Source organism: Heterodontus francisci, chromosome 29 (genome assembly GCF_036365525.1).
Source record: "Heterodontus francisci isolate sHetFra1 chromosome 29, sHetFra1.hap1, whole genome shotgun sequence".
Classification (NCBI taxonomy): Eukaryota; Metazoa; Chordata; class Chondrichthyes; order Heterodontiformes; family Heterodontidae; genus Heterodontus; species Heterodontus francisci.
Window position 1 is genome coordinate 47814395 of NC_090399.1, and position 23907 is coordinate 47838301.

The window sequence follows — 23907 nt, forward strand, 5'->3', positions numbered from 1 at the left end:
TGTATCTTTCTGCGCCTCACATTTTCTACACTTTTCTGCGTGGCAGTTTGCCTCACAGATTCCTCGCTGCCTACATCCGGTTACTCTGCATCTTAATTTACAAAGAGACGGAAATGTGAATTATCAGTTTTCTTTCAACAGTGTCCGATGGAAGGTGAAACAAGTGTCATCAAATATTTTTTTTCGAAAGATTCAGTGGAACAGGAAGGATGCATCCCACCATATTTAGGCTGTGGATGCGTTCCTCATTGGTATAATGCTGAGTATCCTCACCTGTCATTTGGGACACCTGGGGTTGAAATTGCTGACAGCAACAATGCGATTTGAACAAGTCAACCCTTTCGTCATTGTTTAATTTCCTAAATATCATATACCTGGAACATTAACTCTGTTTCTCATGACAAAGTCAAAGCTGCTAATTAGCTCAAGCAGTGGCTTTTTATATATCAAGGTTCCAGCATCTTCAGCATTTCGCCTTTGTATGACGTTGGGGAATATATGACTCTTTTCGCGGAAAAAGTCGACTCCGTTTCGAACCGCAGTGTTTGATATTTCCCCCAACTTGCAATGCAAAACCATGGGCTGGGCGGGCAGTCATCAGGAAAGGCAGCTTTCAGTTAGTTTCGAAATTGAAATGTGCTGTTTAGGACAGCCTGGGCGAACGGTCTAAGGCAGTGGATTAAAGCTGTAATCGCTCCTGGGGCGTGTGTCGTATTACATTGCTGCCAAAATTTTTTGCAGATCTGATGTTGGTCCCATCGCAAAAATGCATCGTTTCGAGGCAGTGTCGGTTGTGACATCGCTGCAGCTGCCCGGGTTCGTAAACACAGCTAGTGTGTGGCGCCGTGATCGTATAGTGGTTAGTACTCTGCGTTGTGGCCGCAGCAACCACGGTTCGAATCCGAGTCACGGCAATAACTGTTTGCAGTTCTCCTTTCTCCTCGACGCCCACTTGGAGAGCCCACTAAAATCCGTGTTTATTTATATGCTTGTTTGCTGAACAAAAGCAATTTGCTCCATCCAAACCTCGCACTGTTGGATGTCTGTGCTTGATGCTCCCCAATTCAAACCTGCCTCTTCCCTCACATTTTCCTCCCTTCCACAATCACTAACCCTACTTTACTTTAGTCCTTCCATTTCGTTGTCACTTTACTGCCGCCTTAACAAATATAATAATCACCATCAATACTTACAACTTTACGCTGCTTTGCCGCCACCGCTCTTCCTCGAGGTCCATCTCCCATTCGCACTAATGTACATCTCTCCCTTGAAACCAGTCCATGCATTTAGACCTGTGGGACGGCTAGGCAGACAAGCGCTGCAAAAGCAGGTCTGGCCTTCAGAAGGGCCGCGGCCCGATTGTTCACAACATTATCTTCGGAATCTATTGATAATTTCAATGCTTACTGATGACCCGGACTTTGCCTCTAAACACCTATCACAGATCGCCAAAAGTACTGAAAGTCTTTGTTGTCTTCTTCATATAATGCTGCATTTTAATGGTCAATAGATATTGTGTGATTATTTCTCTGGTGTAAGTAATCTATTTTATATATTTGATCTTTGCCTCGGTGATTCATCTCTATCCTGCACGTTTAGCTTGAATCTGGTTGCAATTTATAATCAGAGATAAGGTTTGAGCAGCCGGCGGGCAGCAACAGAGACTGGGGCTGGTCTGTGCGCTGCGGGAGCAGACCACCACATTTCTGCTGTTCACATTCAGTATCCAGCAGAATACTGATGTCATATTGCCATTAAATATCAGAGGATTTAGATTATTGCACGGATCGCTGCAGTTCTTTTCGAGTTGAGGAATTTGCAGCAAATTGAATATCAGAGAACCAACTAAACAGTCGTTACCGAGATTCAACACACAGTGCAGAGTCAGCGAGGTGAGGATTAATTTTAAAGTGAACGGTCGTTTATCTGAAATGTTATCTTCCCTCCTCTCTCCACCGATGCTGCTTCATTTGCTGAACATTTCCAACATTGCTGTCGCAAGTTGGACTGCCAGTGACCACAGTGTTTTGCTGTCATAGCAGAGTTTAAATTGTTGATGAATAAGTAGCCACAGTTGTGATGGCCGAGTCCTTAATGCGTTGCATTTGCAATTCGCTCGTATTTCCCCGCGGAGCGTCGAACCCCCTCACAACTGTCGGCTTAATATTTAACGCACTGCTTCACAAGGCTCATTTTATTTATCCCGCTTCCTCTGGAAAGATTTGGGTAATATCGATATCGATCTCGAGGAAACGGGAGGATTGCCTCATCATCTGGATTAATTTCCTGACACTAGATCTGTATTTGGTTAAATGTTTTCATTCAATAGGTACCTTTCAACCGTCTTTTCAAATAATCATGCTGCAAGCGAGAGGCGCACGGAGTAAATTCTTCGCCGGAGTGAAGACCTTGTCTGCGTGTGACGGTGGGACTTTGGTCCACATGGTAAATTCCGGTAAGCTTTCCGCAAGTTAAATGCAAATTAAGAGTCAGGCATTGTCATAGATTTTTCAAACTTCAAGTGTCTTAAATTGCCTTGTTAAACAGAAACTGCCTGGCAGTGGCATTTACTTGTCCATCAGCTGAACGAAGTTGGTTCAATAGCTTTAACTTACTGCAGCAGGAAGCTAAGCTAGCGAGCTAGTGACTCAACAGAGGCTCGATGAAAGCAATCAGGATTTTAAAGTGCACTGCAGCCACTGTGAGTCCGTGGTGGAAGGAGCGAATGTTGAAGTTGATTCATGGGGGTGTCAGTCAAGCGCCTTGTTTGTCCTGGATGGGGTCGAGCTTCTTGAGTGTTGCTGGAGCTGCACTCAACCAACGAATGGAGGGTATTCCAAAACACTCCTGACTGGTACAAAAACAAGAAATGCTGGAATCACTCAGCAGGTCTGGCAGCATCTGTGGAAAGAGAAGCAGAGTTAACGTTTCGGGTCAGTGACCCTTCTTCGGAACTGGTGGTGCCTGCCTTCCTGTCTTGTGGATGGTGGGCTGGCTTTGGGGATTCAGAAGTTAAATTAGCAGCTTGTGACCTGCTCCTGTAGCCACAGTACTTATATGGCTGATCTAGTTCAGTTTCTGGCTAGTTGTAACCCGGCACATGTTGATAGTTCTGGATTCAGCGATGGTAATGCCATTGACTGTCAAGCGGTGATGGTTGGATACTCACTTGTTGCAGTTGGTCATTGCCTGGCCCTTATGTGGCGCGAATGTAATTGTCTGCCTGTGTGCTTATTTCTGTCTATGTGTATCTTTCTGCGCCTCACATTTTCTACACTTTTCTGCGTGGCAGTTTGCCTCACAGATTCCTCGCTGCCTACATCCGGTTACTCTGCATCTTCATTTACAAAGAGACGGAAATGTGAATTATAAGTTTTCTTTCAACAGTGTCCGATGGAAGGTGAAACAAGTGTCATCAAATATTTTTTTTCGAAAGATTCAGTGGAACAGTAACGATGCATCCCACCATATATAGGCTGTGGATGCGTTCCTCATTGGTATAATGCTGAGTATCCTCACCTGTCATATGGGACACCTGGGGTTGAAATTGCTGACAGCAACAATGCGATTTGAACAAGTCAACCCTTTCGTCATTGTTTAATTTCCTAAATATCATATACCTGGAACATTAACTCTGTTTCTCATGACAAAGTCAAAGCTGCTAATTAGCTCAAGCAGTGGCTTTTTATATATCAAGGTTCCAGCATCTTCAGCATTTCGCCTTTGTATGACGTTGGGGAATATATGACTCTTTTCGCGGAAAAAGTCGACTCCGTTTCGAACCGCAGCGTTTGATATTTCCCCCAACGTGCAATGCAAAACCATGGGCTGGGCGGGCAGTCATCAGGAAAGGCAGCTTTCAGTTAGTTTCGAAATTGAAATGTGCTGTTTAGGACAGCCTGGGCGAACGGTCTAAGGCAGTGGATTAAAGCTGTAATCGCTCCTGGGGCGTGTGTCGTATTACATTGCTGCCAAAATGTTTTACAGATCTGATGTTGGTATCATCGCAAAAATGCATCGTTTCGAGGCAGTGTCGGTTGTGACATTGCTGCAGCTGCCCGCGTTCGTAATCACAGCTAGTGTGTGGCGCCGTGATCGTATAGTGGTTAGTACTCTGCGTTGTGGCCGCAGCAACCTCGGTTCGAATCCGAGTCACGGCAATAACTGTTTGCAGTTCTCCTTTCTCCTCGACGCCCACTTGGAGAGCCCACTAAAATCCGTGTTTATTTATATGCTTGTTTGCTGACCAAAAGCAATTTGCTCTATCCAAACCTCGCACTGTTGGATGTCTGTGCTTGATGCTCCCCAATTCAAACCTGCCTCTTCCCTCACATTTTCCTCCCTTCCACAATCACGAACCCTTCTTTACTTTAGTCCTTCCATTTCGTTGTCACTTTACTGCCGCCTTAACATCTGTAATAATCACCATCAATACTTACAACTTTACGCTGCTTTGCCGCCACCGCTCTTCCTCGAGGTCCATCTCCCATTCGCACTATTGTACATCTCTCCCTTGAAACCAGTCCATGCATTTAGACCTGTGGGACGGCTAGGCAGACAAGCGCTGCAAAAGCAGGTCTGGCCTTCAGAAGGGCAGCGGCCCGATTGTTCACAACATTATCTTCGGAATCTATTGATAATTTCAATGCTTCCTGATGACCTGGACTTTCTTTGCCTCTAAACACCTATCACAGATCGCCAAAAGTACTGAAAGTCTTTGTTGTCTTTTTCATATAATGCTGCATTTTAATGGTCAATAGATATTGTGTGATTATTTCTCTGGTGTAATTAATCTATTTTATATATTTGATCTTTGCCTCGGTGATTCATCTCTATCCTGCACGTTTAGCTTGAATCTGGTTGCAATTTATAATCAGAGATAAGGTTTGAGCAGCCGGCGGGCAGCAACAAAGACTGGGGCTGGTCTGTGCGCTGTGGGAGCAGACCACCACATTTCTGCTGTTCACATTCAGTATCCTGCAGAATACTGATGTTATATTGCCATTAAATATCAGAGGATTTAGATTATTGCACGGATCGCTGCAGTTCTTTTCGAGTTGAGGAATTTGCAGCAAATTGAATATCAGAGAACCAACCAAACAGTCGTTACCGAGATTCAACACACAGTGCAGAGTCAGCGAGGTGAGGATTAATTTTAAAGTGAACGGTCGTTTATCTGAAATGTTATCTTCCCTCCTCTCTCCACCGATGCTGCTTCATTTGCTGAACATTTCCAACATTGCTGTCGCAAGTTGGACTGCCAGTGACCACAGTGTTTTGCTGTCATAGCAGAGTTTAAATTGTTGATGAATAAGTAGCCATAGTTGTGATGGCCGTGTCCTTAATGCGTTGCATTTGCAATTCGCTCGTATTTCCCCGCGGAGCGTCGAACCCCCTCACAACTGTCGGCTTAATATTTAACGCACTGCTTCACAAGGCTCATTTTATTTATCCCGCTCCCTCTGGAAAGATTTGGGTAATATCGATATCGATCTCGAGGAAACGGGAGGATTGCCTCATCATCTGGATTAATTTCCTGACACTAGATCTGCATTTGGTTTAATATTTTCATTCAATAGGTACCTTTCAACCGTCTTTTCAAATAATCATGCTGCAAGCGAGAGGCGCACGGAGTAAATTCTTCGCCGGAGTGAAGACCTTGTCTGCGTGTGACGGTGGGACTTTGGTCCACATGGTAAATTCCGGTAAGCTTTCCGCAAGTTAAATGCAAATTAAGAGTCAGGCATTGTCATAGATTTTTCAAACTTCAAGTGTCTTAAATTGCCTTGTTAAACAGAAACTGCCTGGCAGTGGCATTTACTTGTCCATCAGCTGAACGAAGTTGCTTCAATAGCTTTAACTTACTGCAGCAGGAAGCTAAGCTAGCGAGCTAGTGACTCAACAGAGGCTCGATGAAAGCAATCAGGATTTTAAAGTGCACTGCAGCCACTGTGAGTCCGTGGTGGAAGGAGCGAATGTTGAAGTTGATTCATGGGGGTGTCAGTCAAGCGCCTTGTTTGTCCTGGATGGGGTCGAGCTTCTTGAGTGTTGCTGGAGCTGCACTCAACCAACGAATGGAGGGTATTCCAAAACACTCCTGACTGGTACAAAAACAAGAAATGCTGGAATCACTCAGCAGGTCTGGCAGCATCTGTGGAAAGAGAAGCAGAGTTAACGTTTCGGGTCAGTGACCCTTCTTCGGAACTGGTGGTGCCTGCCTTCCTGTCTTGTGGATGGTGGGCTGGCTTTGTGGATTCAGAAGTTAAATTAGCAGCTTGTGACCTGCTCCTGTAGCCACAGTACTTATATGGCTGATCTAGTTCAGTTTCTGGCTAGTTGTAACCCGGCACATGTTGATAGTTCTGGATTCAGCGATGGTAATGCCATTGACTGTCAAGCGGTGATGGTTGGATACTCACTTGTTGCAGTTGGTCATTGCCTGGCCCTTATGTGGCGCGAATGTAATTGTCTGCCTGTGTGCTTATTTCTGTCTATGTGTATCTTTCTGCGCCTCACATTTTCTACGCTTTTCTGCGTGCCAGTTTGCCTCACAGATTCCTCGCTGCCTACATCCGGTTACTCTGCATCTTAATTTACAAAGAGACGGAAATGTGAATTATCAGTTTTCTTTCAACAGTGTCCGATGGAAGGTGAAACAAGTGTCATCAAATATTTTTTTTCGAAAGATTCAGTGGAACAGGAAGGATGCATCCCACCATATTTAGGCTGTGGATGCGTTCCTCATTGGTATAATGCTGAGTATCCTCACCTGTCATTTGGGACACCTGGGGTTGAAATTGCTGACAGCAACAATGCGATTTGAACAAGTCAACCCTTTCGTCATTGTTTAATTTCCTAAATATCATATACCTGGAACATTAACTCTGTTTCTCATGACAAAGTCAAAGCTGCTAATTAGCTCAAGCAGTGGCTTTTTATATATCAAGGTTCCAGCATCTTCAGCATTTCGCCTTTGTATGACGTTGGGGAATATATGACTATTTTCGCGGAAAAAGTCGACTCCGTTTCGAACCGCAGTGTTTGATATTTCCCCCAACTTGCAATGCAAAACCATGGGCTGGGCGGGCAGTCATCAGGAAAGGCAGCTTTCAGTTAGTTTCGAAATTGAAATGTGCTGTTTAGGACAGCCTGGGCGAACGGTCTAAGGCAGTTGATTAAAGCTGTAATCGCTCCTGGGGCGTGTGTCGTATTACATTGCTGCCAAAATTTTTTGCAGATCTGATGTTGGTCCCATCGCAAAAATGCATCGTTTCGAGGCAGTGTCGGTTGTGACATCGCTGCAGCTGCCCGGGTTCGTAAACACAGCTAGTGTGTGGCGCCGTGATCGTATAGTGGTTAGTACTCTGCGTTGTGGCCGCAGCAACCACGGTTCGAATCCGAATCACGGCAATAACTGTTTGCAGTTCTCCTTTCTCCTCGACGCCCACTTGGAGAGCCCACTAAAATCCGTGTTTATTTATATGCTTGTTTGCTGAACAAAAGCAATTTGCTCCATCCAAACCTCGCACTGTTGGATGTCTGTGCTTGATGCTCCCCAATTCAAACCTGCCTCTTCCCTCACATTTTCCTCCCTTCCACAATCACTAACCCTACTTTACTTTAGTCCTTCCATTTCGTTGTCACTTTACTGCCGCCTTAACAAATATAATAATCACCATCAATACTTACAACTTTACGCTGCTTTGCCGCCACCGCTCTTCCTCGAGGTCCATCTCCCATTCGCACTAATGTACATCTCTCCCTTGAAACCAGTCCATGCATTTAGACCTGTGGGACGGCTAGGCAGACAAGCGCTGCAAAAGCAGGTCTGGCCTTCAGAAGGGCAGCGGCCCGATTGTTCACAACATTATCTTCGGAATCTATTGATAATTTCAATGCTTCCTGATGACCTGGACTTTCTTTGCCTCTAAACACCTATCACAGATCGCCAAAAGTACTGAAAGTCTTTGTTGTCTTCTTCATATAATGCTGCATTTTAATGGTCAATAGATATAGTGTGATTATTTCTCTGGTGTAAGTAATCTATTTTATATATTTGATCTTTGCCTCGGTGATTCATCTCTATCCTGCACGTTTAGCTTGAATCTGGTTGCAATTTATAATCAGAGATAAGGTTTGAGCAGCCGGCGGGCAGCAACAGAGACTGGGGCTGGTCTGTGCGCTGTGGGAGCAGACCACCACATTTCTGCTGTTCACATTCAGTATCCAGCAGAATACTGATGTTATATTGCCATTAAATATCAGAGGATTTAGATTATTGCACGGATCGCTGCAGTTCTTTTCGAGTTGAGGAATTTGCAGCAAATTGAATATCAGAGAACCAACTAAACTGTCGTTACCGAGATTCAACACACAGTGCGGAGTCAGCGAGGTGAGGATTAATTTTAAAGTGAACGGTCGTTGATCTGAAATGTTATCTTCCCTCCTCTCTCCACCGATGCTGCTTCATTTGCTGAACATTTCCAACATTGCTGTCGCAAGTTGGACTGCCAGTGACCACAGTGTTTTGCTGTCATAGCAGAGTTTAAATTGTTGATGAATAAGTAGCCACAGTTGTGATGGCCGAGTCCTTAATGCTTTGCATTTGCAATTCGCTCGTATTTCCCCGCGGAGCGTCGAACCCCCTCACAACTGTCGGCTTAATATTTAACGCACTGCTTCACAAGGCTCATTTTATTGACCCCGCTCCCTCTGGAAAGATTTGGGTAATATCGATATCGATCTCGAGGAAACGGGAGGATTGCCTCATCATCTGGATTAATTTCCTGACACTAGATCTGCATTTGATTAAATGTTTTCATTCAATAGGTACCTTTCAACCGTCTTTTCAAATAATCATGCTGCAAGCGAGAGGCGCACGGAGTAAATTCTTCGCCGAAGTGGAGACCTTGTCTGCGTGTGACGGTGGGACTTTGGTCCACATGGTAAATTCCGGTAAGCTTTCCGCAAGTTAAATGCAAATTAAGAGTCAGGCATTGTCATAGTTTTTTCAAACTTCAAGTGTCTTAAATTGCCTTGTTAAACAGAAACTGCCTGGCAGTGGCATTTACTTGTCCATCAGCTGAACGAAGTTGGTTCAATAGCTTTAACTTACTGCAGCAGGAAGCTAAGCTAGCGAGCTAGTGACTCAACAGAGGCTCGATGAAAGCAATCAGGATTTTAAAGTGCACTGCAGCCACTGTGAGTCCGTGGTGGAAGGAGCGAATGTTGAAATTGATTCATGGGGGTGTCAGTCAAGCGCGTTGTTTGTCCTGGATGGGGTCGAGCTTCTTGAGTGTTGCTGGAGCTGCACTCAACCAACAAATGGAGGGTATTCCAAAACACTCCTGACTGGTACAAAAACAAGAAATACTGGAATCACTCAGCAGGTCTGGCAGCATCTGTGGAAAGAGAAGCAGAGTTAACGTTTCGGGTCAGTGACCCTTCTTCGGAACTGGTGGTGCCTGCCTTCCTGTCTTGTGGATGGTGGGCAGGCTTTGGGGATTCAGATGTTAAATTAGCAGCTTGTGACCTGCTCCTGTAGCCACTGTACTTATATGGCTGATTTAGTTCAGTTTCTGGCTAGTTGTAACCCGGCACATGTTGATAGTTCGGGATTCAGCGATGGTAATGCCATTGACTGTCAAGCGGAGATGGTTGGATACTCACTTGTTGCAGTTGGTCATTGCCTGGCACTTATGTGGCGAGAATGTAATTGTCTGCCTGTGTGCTTATTTCCTTCTATGTGTATCTTTCTGCGCCTCACATTTTCTACACTTTTCTGCGTGGCAGTTTGCCTCACAGATTCCTCGCTGCCTACATCCGGTTACTCTGCATCTTAATTTACAAAGAGACGGAAATGTGAATTATAAGTTTTCTTTCAGCAGTGTCCGATGGAAGGTGAAACAAGTGTCATCAAATATTTTTTTTCGAAAGATTCAGTGGAACAGTAACGATGCATCCCACCACATATCGGCTGTGGATGCGTTCCTCATTGGTATAATGCTGAGTATCCTCACCTGTCATATGGGACACCTGGGGTTGAAATTGCTGACAGCAACAATGCGATTTGAACAAGTCAACCCTTCCGTCATTGTTTAATTTCCTAAATATCATATACCTGGAACATTAACTCTGTTTCTCATGACAAAGTCAAAGATGCTAATTAGCTCAAGCAGTGGCTTTTTATATATCAAGGTTCCAGCATCTTCAGCATTTCGCCTTTGTATGACGTTGGGGAATATATGACTCTTTTCGCGGAAAAAGTCGACTCCGTTTCGAACCGCAGCGTTTGATATTTCCCCCAACTTGCAATGCAAAACCATGGGCTGGGCGGGCAGTCATCAGGAAAGGCAGCTTTCAGTTAGTTTCGAAATTGAAATGTGCTGTTTAGGACAGCCTGGGCGAACGGTCTAAGGCAGTGGATTAAAGCTGTAATCGCTCCTGGGGCGTGTGTCGTATTACATTGCTGCCAAAATTTTTTACAGATCTGATGTTGGTCCCATCGCAAAAATGCATCGTTTCGAGGCTGTGTCGGTTGTGACATTGCTGCAGCTGCCCGGGTTCGTAACCACAGCTAGTGTGTGGCGCCGTGATCGTATAGTGGTTAGTACTCTGCGTTGTGGTCGCAGCAACCTCGGTTCGATTCCGAGTCACGGCAATAACTGTTTGCAGTTCTCCTTTCTCCTCGACGCCACTTGGAGAGCCCACTAAAATCCCTGTTTATTTATATGCTTGTTTGCTGACCAAAATCAATTTGCTCCATCCAAACCTCACACTGTTGGGTGTCTGTGCTTGATGCTCCCCAATTCAAACCTGCCTCTTCCCTCACATTTTCCTCCCTTCCACAATCACTAACCCTACTTTACTTTAGTCCTTCCATTTCGTTGTCACTTTACTGCCGCCTTAACAACTATAATAATCACCATCAATACTTACATCTTTACGCTGCTTTGCCGCCACCGCTCTTCCTCGAGGTCCATCTCCCATTCGCACTAATGTACATCTCACCCTTGAAACCAGTCCATGCATTTAGACCTGTGGGACGGCTAGGCAGACAAGCGCTGCAAAAGCAGGTCTGGCCTTCCGAAGGGCAGTGGCCCGATTGTTCACAACATTATCTTCGGAATCTATTGATAATTTCAATGCTTACTGATGACCTGGACTTTCTTTGCCTCTAAACACCTATCACAGATCGCCAAAAGTACTGAAAGTCTTTGTTGTCTTCTTCATATAATGCTGCATTTTAATGGTCAATAGATATTGTGTGATTATTTCTCTGGTGTAAGTAATCTATTTTATATATTTGATCTTTGCCTCGGTGATTCATCTCTATCCTGCACGTTTAGCTTGAATCTGGTTGCAATTTATAATCAGAGATAAGGTTTGAGCAGCCGGCGGGCAGCAACAGAGACTGGGGCTGGTCTGTGCGCTGTGGGAGCAGACCACCACATTTCTGCTGTTCACATTCAGTATCCAGCAGAATACTGATGTTATATTGCCATTAAATATCAGAGGATTTAGATTATTGCACGGATCGCTGCAGTTCTTTTCGAGTTGAGGAATTTGCAGCAAATTGAATATCAGAGAACCAACTAAACTGTCGTTACCGAGATTCAACACACAGTGCGGAGTCAGCGAGGTGAGGATTAATTTTAAAGTGAACGGTCGTTGATCTGAAATGTTATCTTCCCTCCTCTCTCCACCGATGCTGCTTCATTTGCTGAACATTTCCAACATTGCTGTCGCAAGTTGGACTGCCAGTGACCACAGTGTTTTGCTGTCATAGCAGAGTTTAAATTGTTGATGAATAAGTAGCCACAGTTGTGATGGCCGAGTCCTTAATGCGTTGCATTTGCAATTCGCTCGTATTTCCCCGCGGAGCGTCGAACCCACTCACAACTGTCGGCTTAATATTTAACGCACTGCTTCACAAGGCTCATTTTATTGACCCCGCTCCCTCTGGAAATATTTGGGTAATATCGATATCGATCTCGAGGAAACGGGAGGATATCCTCATCATCTGGATTAATTTCCTGACACTAGATCTGCATTTGGTTAAATGTTTTCATTCAAGAGGTACCTTTCAACCGTCTTTTCAAATAATCATGCTGCAAGCGAGAGGCGCACGGAGTAAATTCTTCGCCGAAGTGGAGACCTTGTCTGCGTGTGACGGTGGGACTTTGGTCCACATGGTAAATTCCGGTAAGCTTTCCGCAAGTTCAATGCAAATTAAGAGTCAGGCATTGTCATAGTTTTTTCAAACTTCAAGTGTCTTAAATTGCCTTGTTAAACAGAAACTGCCTGGCAGTGGCATTTACTTGTCCATCAGCTGAACGAAGTTGGTTCAATAGCTTTAACTTACTGCAGCAGGAAGCTAAGCCAGCGAGCTAGTGACTCAACAGAGGCTCGATGAAAGCAATCAGGATTTTAAAGTGCACTGCAGCCACTGTGAGTCCGTGGTGGAAGGAGCGAATGTTGAAGTTGATTCATGGGGGTGTCAGTCAAGCGCGTTGTTTGTCCTGGATGGGGTCGAGCTTCTTGAGTGTTGCTGGAGCTGCACTCAACCAACAAATGGAGGGTATTCCAAAACACTCCTGACTGGTACAAAAACAAGAAATACTGGAATCACTCAGCAGGTCTGGCAGCATCTGTGGAAAGAGAAGCAGAGTTAACGTTTCGGGTCAGTGACCCTTCTTCGGAACTGGTGGTGCCTGCCTTCCTGTCTTGTGGATGGTGGGCAGGCTTTGGGGATTCAGAAGTTAAATTAGCAGCTTGTGACCTGCTCCTGTAGCCACTGTACTTATATGGCTGATTTAGTTCAGTTTCTGGCTAGTTGTAACCCGGCACATGTTGATAGTTCGGGATTCAGCGATGGTAATGCCATTGACTGTCAAGCGGAGATGGTTGGATACTCACTTGTTGCAGTTGGTCATTGCCTGGCACTTATGTGGCGCGAATGTAATTGTCTGCCTGTGTGCTTATTTCAGTCTATGTGTATCTTTCTGCGCCTCACATTTTCTACACTTTTCTGCGTGGCAGTTTGCCTCACAGATTCCTCGCTGCCTACATCCGGTTACTCTGCATCTTAATTTACAAAGAGACGGAAATGTGAATTATAAGTTTTCTTTCAGCAGTGTCCGATGGAAGGTGAAACAAGTGTCATCAAATATTTTTTTTCGAAAGATTCAGTGGAACAGTAACGATGCATCCCACCATATATAGGCTGTGGATGCGTTCCTCATTGGTATAATGCTGAGTATCCTCACCTGTCATATGGGACACCTGGGGTTGAAATTGCTGACAGCAACAATGCGATTTGAACAATTCAACCCTTCCGTCATTGTTTAATTTCCTAAATATCATATACCTGGAACATTAACTCTGTTTCTCATGACAAAGTCAAAGATGCTAATTAGCTCAAGCAGTGGCTTTTTATATATCAAGGTTCCAGCATCTTCAGCATTTCGCCTTTGTATGACGTTGGGGAATATATGACTCTTTTCGCGGAAAAAGTCGACTCCGTTTCGAACCGCAGCGTTTGATATTTCCCCCAACTTGCAATGCAAAACCATGGGCTGGGCGGGCAGTCATCAGGAAAGGCAGCTTTCAGTTAGTTTCGAAATTGAAATGTGCTGTTTAGGACAGCCTGGGCGAACGGTCTAAGGCAGTGGATTAAAGCTGTAATCGCTCCTGGGGCGTGTGTCGTATTACATTGCTGCCAAAAATTTTTACAGATCTGATGTTGGTCCCATCGCAAAAATGCATCGTTTCGAGGCTGTGTCGGTTGTGACATTGCTGCAGCTGCCCGGGTATGTAGCCGCAGCTAGTGTGTGGCGCCGTGATCGTTTCGTGGTTAGTACTCTGCGTTGTGGCCCCAGCGACCTCGATTCGAATCCGCATCACGGCAATAACTGTTTGCAGTTTTCCTTTCTCCTCGACGCCCACTTGGAGAGCCCACTAAAATCCGTGTTTATTTATATGCTGGTTTGCTGACCAAAAGCAATTTGCTCCATCCAAACCTCGCACTGTTGGATGTCTGTGCTTGATGCTCCCCAATTCAAACCTGCCTCTTCCCTCACATTTTCCTCCCTTCCACAATCACTAACCCTACTTTACTTTAGTCCTTCCATTTCGTTGTCACTTTACTGCCGCCTTAACATCTATAATAATCACCATCAATACTTACAACTTTACGCTGCTTTGCCGCCACCGCTCTTCCTCGAGGTCCATCTCCCATTCGCACTAATGTGCATCTCTCCCTTGAAACCAGTCCATGCATTTAGACCTGTGGGACGGCTAGGCAGACAAGCGCTGCAAAAGCAGGTCTGGCCTTCCGAAGGGCAGCGGCCCGATTGTTCACAACATTATCTTCGGAATCTATTGATAATTTCAATGCTTCCTGATGACCTGGACTTTCTTTGCCTCTAAACACCTATCACAGATCGCCAAAAGTACATAAAGTCTTTGTTGTCTTCTTCATATAATGCTGCATTTTAATGGTCAATAGATATTGTGTGATTATTTCTCTGGTGTAAGTAATCTATTTTATATATTTGATCTTTGCCTCGGTGATTCATCTCTATCCTGCACGTTTAGCTTGAATCTGGTTGCAATTTATAATCAGAGATAAGGTTTGAGCAGCCGGCGGGCAGCAACAAAGACTGGGGCTGGTCTGTGCACTGTGGGAGCAGACCACCACATTTCTGCTGTTCACATTCAGTATCCTGCAGAATACTGATGTTATATTGCCATTAAATATCAGAGGATTTAGATTATTGCACGGATCGCTGCAGTTCTTTTCGAGTTGAGGAATTTGCAGCAAATTGAATATCAGAGAACCAACTAAACAGTCGTTACCGAGATTCAACACACAGTGCAGAGTCAGCGAGGTGAGGATTAATTTTAAAGTGAACGGTCGTTTATCTGAAATGTTATCTTCCCTCCTCTCTCCACCGATGCTGCTTCATTTGCTGAACATTTCCAACATTGCTGTCGCAAGTTGGACTGCCAGTGACCACAGTGTTTTGCTGTCATAGCAGAGTTTAAATTGTTGATGAATAAGTAGCCACAGTTGTGATGGCCGAGTCCTTAATGCGTTGCATTTGCAATTCGCTCGTATTTCCCCGCGGAGCGTCGAACCCCCTCAGAACTGTCGGCTTAATATTTAACGCACTGCTTCACAAGGCTCATTTTATTTATCCCGCTCCCTCTGGAAAGATTTGGGTAATATCGATATCGATCTCGAGGAAACGGGAGGATTGCCTCATCATCTGGATTAATTTCCTGACACTAGATCTGCATTTGGTTTAATATTTTCATTCAATAGGTACCTTTCAACCGTCTTTTCAAATAATCATGCTGCAAGCGAGAGGCGCACGGAGTAAATTCTTCGCCGGAGTGGAGACCTTGTCTGCGTGTGACGGTGGGACTTTGGTCCACATGGTAAATTCCGGTAAGCTTTCCGCAAGTTCAATGCAAATTAAGAGTCAGGCATTGTCATAGTTTTTTCAAACTTCAAGTGTCTTAAATTGCCTTGTTAAACAGAAACTGCCTGGCAGTGGCATTTACTTGTCCATCAGCTGAACGAAGTTGGTTCAATAGCTTTAACTTACTGCAGCAGGAAGCTAAGCTAGCGAGCTAGTGACTCAACAGAGGCTCGATGAAAGCAATCAGGATTTTAAAGTGCACTGCAGCCACTGTGAGTCCGTGGTGGAAGGAGCGAATGTTGAAGTTGATTCATGGGGGTGTCAGTCAAGCGCGTTGTTTGTCCTGGATGGGGTCGAGCTTCTCGAGTGTTGCTGGAGCTGCACTCAACCAACAAATGGAGGGTATTCCAAAACACTCCTGACTGGTACAAAAACAAGAAATGCTGGAATCACTCAGCAGGTCTGGCAGCATCTGTGGAAAGAGAAGCAGAGTTAACGTTTCGGGTCAGTGACCCTTCTTCGGAACTGGTGGTGCCTGCCTTCCTGTCTTGTGGATGGTGGGCAGGCTTTGGGGATTCAGAAGTTAAATTAGCAGCTTGTGACCTGCTCCTGTAGCCACAGTACTTATATGGCTGATTTAGTTCAGTTTCTGGCTAGTTGTAACCCGGCACATGTTGATAGTTCGGGATTCAGCGATGGTAATGCCATTGACTGTCAAGCGGAGATGGTTGGATACTCACTTGTTGCAGTTGGTCATTGCCTGGCACTTATGTGGCGCGAATGTAATTGTCTGCCTGTGTGCTTATTTCTGTCTATGTGTATGTTTCTGCGCCTCACATTTTCTACACTTTTCTGAGTGCCAGTTTGCCTCACAGATTCCTCGCTGCCTACATCCGGTTACTCTGCATCTTAATTTACAAAGAGACGGAAATGTGAATTATAAGTTTTCTTTCAACAGTGTCCGATGGAAGGTGAAACAAGTGTCATCAAATATTTTTTTTCGAAAGATTCAGTGGAACAGGAACGATGCATCCCACCAAAGATAGGCTGTGGATGCGTTCCTCATTGGTATAATGCTGAGTATCTTCACCTGTCATATGGGACACCTGGGGTTGAAATTGCTGACAGCAACAATGGGATTTGAACAAGTCAACCCTTTCGTCATTGTTTAATTTCCTAAATATCATATACCTGGAACATTAACTCTGTTTCTCATGACAAAGTCAAAGCTGCTAATTAGCTCAAGCAGTGGCTTTTTATATATCAAGGTTCCAGCATCTTCAGCATTTCGCCTTTGTATGACGTTGGGGAATATATGACTCTTTTCGCGGAAAAAGTCGACTCCGTTTCGAACCGCAGCGTTTGATATTTCCCCCAACTTGCAATGCAAAACCATGGGCTGCGCGGGCAGTCATCAGGAAAGGCAGCTTTCAGTTAGTTTCGAAATTGAAATGTGCTGTTTAGGACAGCCTGGGCGAACGGTCTAAGGCAGTGGATTAAAGCTGTAATCGCTCCTGGGGCGTGTGTCGTATTACATTGCTGCCAAAAATTTTTACAGATCTAATGTTGGTCCCATCGCAAAAATGCATCGTTTCGAGGCAGTGTCGGTTGTGACATTGCTACAGCTGCCCGTGTTCGTAAGCGCAGCTAGTGTGTGGCGCCGTGATCGTATAGTGGTTAGTACTCTGTGTTGTGGTCGCAGCAACCTCGGTTCGAATCCGAGTCACGGCAATAACTGTTTGCAGTTCTCCTTTCTCCTCGACGCCACTTTTAGAGCCCACTAAAATCCCTGTTTATTTATATGCTTGTTTGCTGACCAAAAGCAATTTGCTCCATCCAAACCTCGCACTGTTGGATGTCTGTGCTTGATGCTCCCCAATTCAAACCTGCCTCTTCCCTCACATTTTCCTCCCTTCCACAATCACTAACCCTACTTTACTTTAGTCCTTCCATTTCGTTGTCACTTTACTGCCGCCTTAACATCTATAATAATCACCATCAATACTTACAACTTTACGCTGCTTTGCCGCCACCGCTCTTCCTCGAGGTCCATCTCCCATTCGTACTAATGTGCATCTCTCCCTTGAAACCAGTCCATGCATTTAGACCTGTGGGACGGCTAGGCAGACAAGCGCTGCAAAAGCAGGTCTGGCCTTCCGAAGGGCAGCGGCCCGATTGTTCACAACATTATCTTCGGAATCTATTGATAATTTCAATGCTTCCTGATGACCTGGACTTTCTTTGCCTCTAAACACCTATCACAGATCGCCAAAAGTACTGAAAGTCTTTGTTGTCTTCTTCATATAATGCTGCATTTTAATGGTCAATAGATATTGTGTGATTATTTCTCTGGTGTAAGTAATCTATTTTATATATTTGATCTTTGCCTCGGTGATTCATCTCTATCCTGCACGTTTAGCTTGAATCTGGTTGAAATTTATAATCAGAGATAAGGTTTGAGCAACCGGCGGGCAGCAACAGAGACTGGGGCTGGTCTGTGCGCTGTGGGAGCAGACCACCACATTTCTGCTGTTCACATTCAGTGTCCAGCAGAATACTGATGTTATATTGCCATTAAATATCAGAGGATTTAGATTATTGCACGGATCGCTGCAGTTATTTTCGAGTTGAGGAATTTGCAGCAAATTGAATATCAGAGAACCAACTAAACTGTCGTTACCGAGATTCAACACACAGTGCAGAGTCAGCGAGGTGAGGATTAATTTTAAAGTGAACGGTCGTTGATCTGAAATGTTATCTTCCCTCCTCTCTCCACCGATGCTGCTTCATTTGCTGAACATTTCCAACATTGCTGTCGCAAGTTGGACTGCCAGTGACCACAGTGTTTTGCTGTCATAGCAGAGTTTAAATTGTTGATGAATAAGTAGCCACAGTTGTGATGGCCGAGTCCTTAATGCGTTGCATTTGCAATTCGCTCGTATTTCCCCGCGGAGCGTCGAACCCCCTCACAACTGTCGGCTTAATATTTAACGCACTGCTTCACAAGGCTCATTTTATTGACCCCGCTCCCTCTGGAAAGATTTGGGTAATATCGATATCGATCTCGAGGAAACGGGAGGATTGCCTCATCATCTGGATTAATTTCCTGACACTAGATCTGCATTTGATTAAATGTTTTCATTCAATAGGTATCTTTCAACCGTCTTTGCAAATAATCATGCTGCAAGCGAGAGGCGCACGGAGTAGATTCTTCGCCGGAGTGGAGACCTTGTCTGCGTGTGACGGTGGGACTTTGGTCCACATGGTAAATTCCGGTAAGCTTTCCGCAAGTTAAATGCAAATTAAGAGTCAGGCATTGTCATAGTTTTTTCAAACTTCAAGTGTCTTAAATTGCCTTGTTAAACAGAAACTGCCTGGCAGTGGCATTTACTTGTCCATCAGCTGAACGAAGTTTGTTCAATAGCTTTAACTTACTGCAGCAGGAAGCTAAGCTAGCGAGCTAGTGACTCAACAGAGGCTCGATGAAAGCAATCAGGATTTTAAAGTGCACTGCAGCCACTGTGAGTCCGTGGTGGAAGGAGCGAATGTTGAAGTTGATTCATGGGGGTGTCAGTCAAGCGCGTTGTTTGTCCTGGATGGGGTCGAGCTTCTTGAGTGTTGCTGGAGCTGCACTCAACCAACAAATGGAGGGTATTCCAAAACACTCCTGACTGGTACAAAAACAAGAAATGCTGGAATCACTCAGCAGGTCTGGCAGCATCTGTGGAAAGAGAAGCAGAGTTAACGTTTCGGGTCAGTGACCCTTCTTCGGAACTGGTGGTGCCTGCCTTCCTGTCTTGTGGATGGTGGGCAGGCTTTGGGGATTCAGAAGTTAAATTAGCAGCTTGTGACCTGCTCCTGTAGCCACAGTACTTATATGGCTGATTTAGTTCAGTTTCTGGCTAGTTGTAACCCGGCACATGTTGATAGTTCGGGATTCAGCGATGGTAATGCCATTGACTGTCAAGCGGAGATGGTTGGATACTCACTTGTTGCAGTTGGTCATTGCCTGGCACTTATGTGGCGCGAATGTAATTGTCTGCCTGTGTGCTTATTTCTGTCTATGTGTATGTTTCTGCGCCTCACATTTTCTACACTTTTCTGCGTGGCAGTTTGCCTCACAGATTCCTCGCTGCCTACATCCGGTTACTCTGCATCTTAATTTACAAAGAGACGGAAATGTGAATTATAAGTTTTCTTTCAACAGTGTCCGATGGAAGGTGAAACAAGTGTCATCAAATATTTTTTTTCGAAAGATTCAGTGGAACAGGAACGATGCATCCCACCATATATAGGCTGTGGATGCGTTCCTCATTGGTATAATGCTGAGTATCTTCACCTGTCATATGGGACACCTGGGGTTGAAATTGCTGACAGCAACAATGCGATTTGAACAATTCAACCCTTTCGTCATTGTTTAATTTCCTAAATATCATATACCTGGAACATTAACTCTGTTTCTCATGACGAAGTCAAAGCTGCTAATTAGCTCAAGCAGTGGCTTTTTATATATCAAGGTTCCAGCATCTTCAGCATTTCGCCTTTGTATGACGTTGGGGAATATATGACTCTTTTCGCGGAAAAAGTCGACTCCGTTTCGAACCGCAGCGTTTGATATTTCCCCCAACTTGCAATGCAAAACCATGGGCTGGGCGGGCAGTCATCAGGAAAGGCAGCTTTCAGTTAGTTTCGAAATTGAAATGTGCTGTTTAGGACAGCCTGGGCGAACGGTCTAAGGCAGTGGATTAAAGCTGTAATCGCTCCTGGGGCGTGTGTCGTATTACATTGCTGCCAAAAATTTTTACAGATCTGATGTTGGTCCCATCGCAAAAATGCATCGTTTCGAGGCAGTGTCGGTTGTGACATTGCTACAGCTGCCCGGGTTCGTAACCACAGCTAGTGTGTGGCGCCGTGATCGTATAGTGGTTAGTACTCTGCGTTGTGGTCGCAGCAACCTCGGTTTGAATCTGAGTCACGGCAATAACTGTTTGCAGTTCTCCTTTCTCCTCGACGCCCACTTGGAGAGCCCACTAAAATCCCTGTTTATTTATATGCTTGTTTGCTGACCAAAAGCAATTTGCTCCATCCAAACCTCACACTGTTGGGTGTCTGTGCTTGATGCTCCCCAATTCAAACCTGCCTCTTCCCTCACATTTTCCTCCCTTCCACAATCACTAACCCTACTTTACTTTAGTCCTTCCATTTCGTTGTCACTTTACTGCCGCCTTAACAACTATAATAATCACCATCAATACTTACAACTTTACGCTGCTTTGCCGCCACCGCTCTTCCTCGAGGTCCATCTCCCATTCGCACTAATGTACATCTCACCCTTGAAATCAGTCCATGCATTTAGACCTGTGGGACGGCTAGGCAGACAAGCGCTGCAAAAGCAGGTCTGGCCTTCCGAAGGGCAGTGGCCCGATTGTTCACAACATTATCTTCGGAATCTATTGATAATTTCAATGCTTACTGATGACCTGGACTTTCTTTGCCTCTAAACACCTATCACAGATCGCCAAAAGTACTGAAAGTCTTTGTTGTCTTCTTCATATAATGCTGCATTTTAATGGTCAATAGATATTGTGTGATTATTTCTCTGGTGTAAGTAATCTATTTTATATATTTGATCTTTGCCTCGGTGATTCATCTCTATCCTGCACGTTTAGCTTGAATCTGGTTGCAATTTATAATCAGAGATAAGGTTTGAGCAGCCGGCGGGCAGCAACAGAGACTGGGGCTGGTCTGTGCGCTGTGGGAGCAGACCACCACATTTCTGCATTTCACATTCAGTATCCAGCAGAATACTGATGTTATATTGCCATTAAATATCAGAGGATTTAGATTATTGCACGGATCGCTGCAGTTCTTTTCGAGTTGAGGAATTTGCAGCAAATTGAATATCAGAGAACCAACTAAACTGTCGTTACCGAGATTCAACACACAGTGCGGAGTCAGCGAGGTGAGGATTAATTTTAAAGTGAACGGTCGTTGATCTGAAATGTTATCTTCCCTCCTCTCTCCACCGATGCTGCTTCATTTGCTGAACATTTCCAACATTGCTGTCGCAAGTTGGACTGCCAGTGACCACAGTGTTTTGCTGTCATAGCAGAGTTTAAATTGTTGATGAATAAGTAGCCACAGTTGTGATGGCCGAGTCCTTAATGCGTTGCATTTGCAATTCGCTCGTATTTCCCCGCGGAGCGTCGAACCCACTCACAACTGTCGGCTTAATATTTAACGCACTGCTTCACAAGGCTCATTTTATTGACCCCGCTCCCTCTGGAAATATTTGGGTAATATCGATATCGATCTCGAGGAAACGGGAGGATTGCCTCATCATCTGGATTAATTTCCTGACACTAGATCTGCATTTGGTTAAATGTTTTCATTCAATAGGTACCTTTCAACCGTCTTTTCAAATAATCATGCTGCAAGCGAGAGGCGCACGGAGTAAATTCTTCGCCGAAGTGGAGACCTTGTCTGCGTGTGACGGTGGGACTTTGGTCCACATGGTAAATTCCGGTAAGCTTTCCGCAAGTTCAATGCAAATTAAGAGTCAGGCATTGTCATAGTTTTTTCAAACTTCAAGTGCCTTAAATTGCCTTGTTAAACAGAAACTGCCTGGCAGTGGCATTTACTTGTCCATCAGCTGAACGAAGTTGCTTCAATAGCTTTAACTTACTGCAGCAGGAAGCTAAGCCAGCGAGCTCGTGACTCAACAGAGGCTCGATGAAAGCAATCAGGATTTTAAAGTGCACTGCAGCCACTGTGAGTCCGTGGTGGAAGGAGCGAATGTTGAAGTTGATTCATGGGGGTGTCAGTCAAGCGCGTTGTTTGTCCTGGATGGGGTCGAGCTTCTTGAGTGTTGCTGGAGCTGCACTCAACCAACAAATGGAGGGTATTCCAAAACACTCCTGACTGGTACAAAAACAAGAAATACTGGAATCACTCAGCAGGTCTGGCAGCATCTGTGGAAAGAGAAGCAGAGTTAACGTTTCGGGTCAGTGACCCTTCTTCGGAACTGGTGGTGCCTGCCTTCCTGTCTTGTGGATGGTGGGCAGGCTTTGGGGATTCAGAAGTTAAATTAGCAGCTTGTGACCTGCTCCTGTAGCCACTGTACTTATATGGCTGATTTAGTTCAGTTTCTGGCTAGTTGTAACCCGGCACATGTTGATAGTTCGGGATTCAGCGATGGTAATGCCATTGACTGTCAAGCGGAGATGGTTGGATACTCACTTGTTGCAGTTGGTCATTGCCTGGCACTTATGTGGCGCGAATGTAATTGTCTGCCTGTGTGCTTATTTCAGTCTATGTGTATCTTTCTGCGCCTCACATTTTCTACACTTTTCTGCGTGGCAGTTTGCCTCACAGATTCCTCGCTGCCTACATCCGGTTACTCTGCATCTTAATTTACAAAGAGACGGAAATGTGAATTATAAGTTTTCTTTCAACAGTGTCCGATGGAAGGTGAAACAAGTGTCATCAAATATTTTTTTTCGAAAGATTCAGTGGAACAGTAACGATGCATCCCACCATATATAGGCTGTGGATGCGTTCCTCATTGGTATAATGCTGAGTATCCTCACCTGTCATATGGGACACCTGGGGTTGAAATTGCTGACAGCAACAATGCGATTTGAACAAGTCAACCCTTCCGTCATTGTTTAATTTCCTAAATATCATATACCTGGAACATTAACTCTGTTTCTCATGACAAAGTCAAAGATGCTAATTAGCTCAAGCAGTGGCTTTTTATATATCAAGGTTCCAGCATCTTCAGCATTTCGCCTTTGTATGACGTTGGGGAATATATGACTCTTTTCGCGGAAAAAGTCGACTCCGTTTCGAACCGCAGCGTTTGATATTTCCCCCAACTTGCAATGCAAAACCATGGGCTGGGCGGGCAGTCATCAGGAAAGGCAGCTTTCAGTTAGTTTCGAAATTGAAATGTGCTGTTTAGGACAGCCTGGGCGAACGGTCTAAGGCAGTGGATTAAAGCTGTAATCGCTCCTGGGGCGTGTGTCGTATTACATTGCTGCCAAAATTTTTTACAGATCTGATGTTGGTCCCATCGCAAAAATGCATCGTTTCGAGGCTGTGTCGGTTGTGACATTGCTGCAGCTGCCAGGGTATGCAGCCGCAGCTAGTGTGTGGCGCCGTGATCGTATAGTGGTTCGTACTCTGCGTTGTGGTCGCAGCAACCTCGGTTCGAATCCGAGTCACGGCAATAACTGTTTGCAGTTCTCCTTTCTCCTCGACGCCACTTTTAGAGCCCACTAAAATCCCTGTTTATTTATATGCTTGTTTGCTGACCAAAAGCAATTTGCTCCATCCAAACCTCACACTGTTGGATGTCTGTGCTTGATGCTCCCCAATTCAAACCTGCCTCTTCCCTCACATTTTCCTCCCTTCCACAATCACTAACCCTACTTTACTTTAGTCCTTCCATTTCGTTGTCACTTTACTGCCGCCTTAA

General features: G+C 44.9%; 3 non-coding genes across 3 annotated transcripts; all 3 read left to right on the forward strand.

The window, feature by feature from the left end:
* Positions 1-4088: 4088 nt before the first annotated feature.
* Positions 4089-4160, forward strand: trnah-gug (transfer RNA histidin (anticodon GUG)). Its single transcript has one exon. It is a non-coding gene; the product is annotated as a tRNA-His (tRNA).
* Positions 4161-10588: 6428 nt separating this feature from the next.
* Positions 10589-10660, forward strand: trnah-gug (transfer RNA histidin (anticodon GUG)). The gene has a single exon. It is a non-coding gene; the product is annotated as a tRNA-His (tRNA).
* A 6427-nt stretch (positions 10661-17087) lies between these two features.
* trnah-gug (transfer RNA histidin (anticodon GUG)) lies at positions 17088-17159 on the forward strand. The gene has a single exon. It is a non-coding gene; the product is annotated as a tRNA-His (tRNA).
* Positions 17160-23907: the final 6748 nt, after the last annotated feature.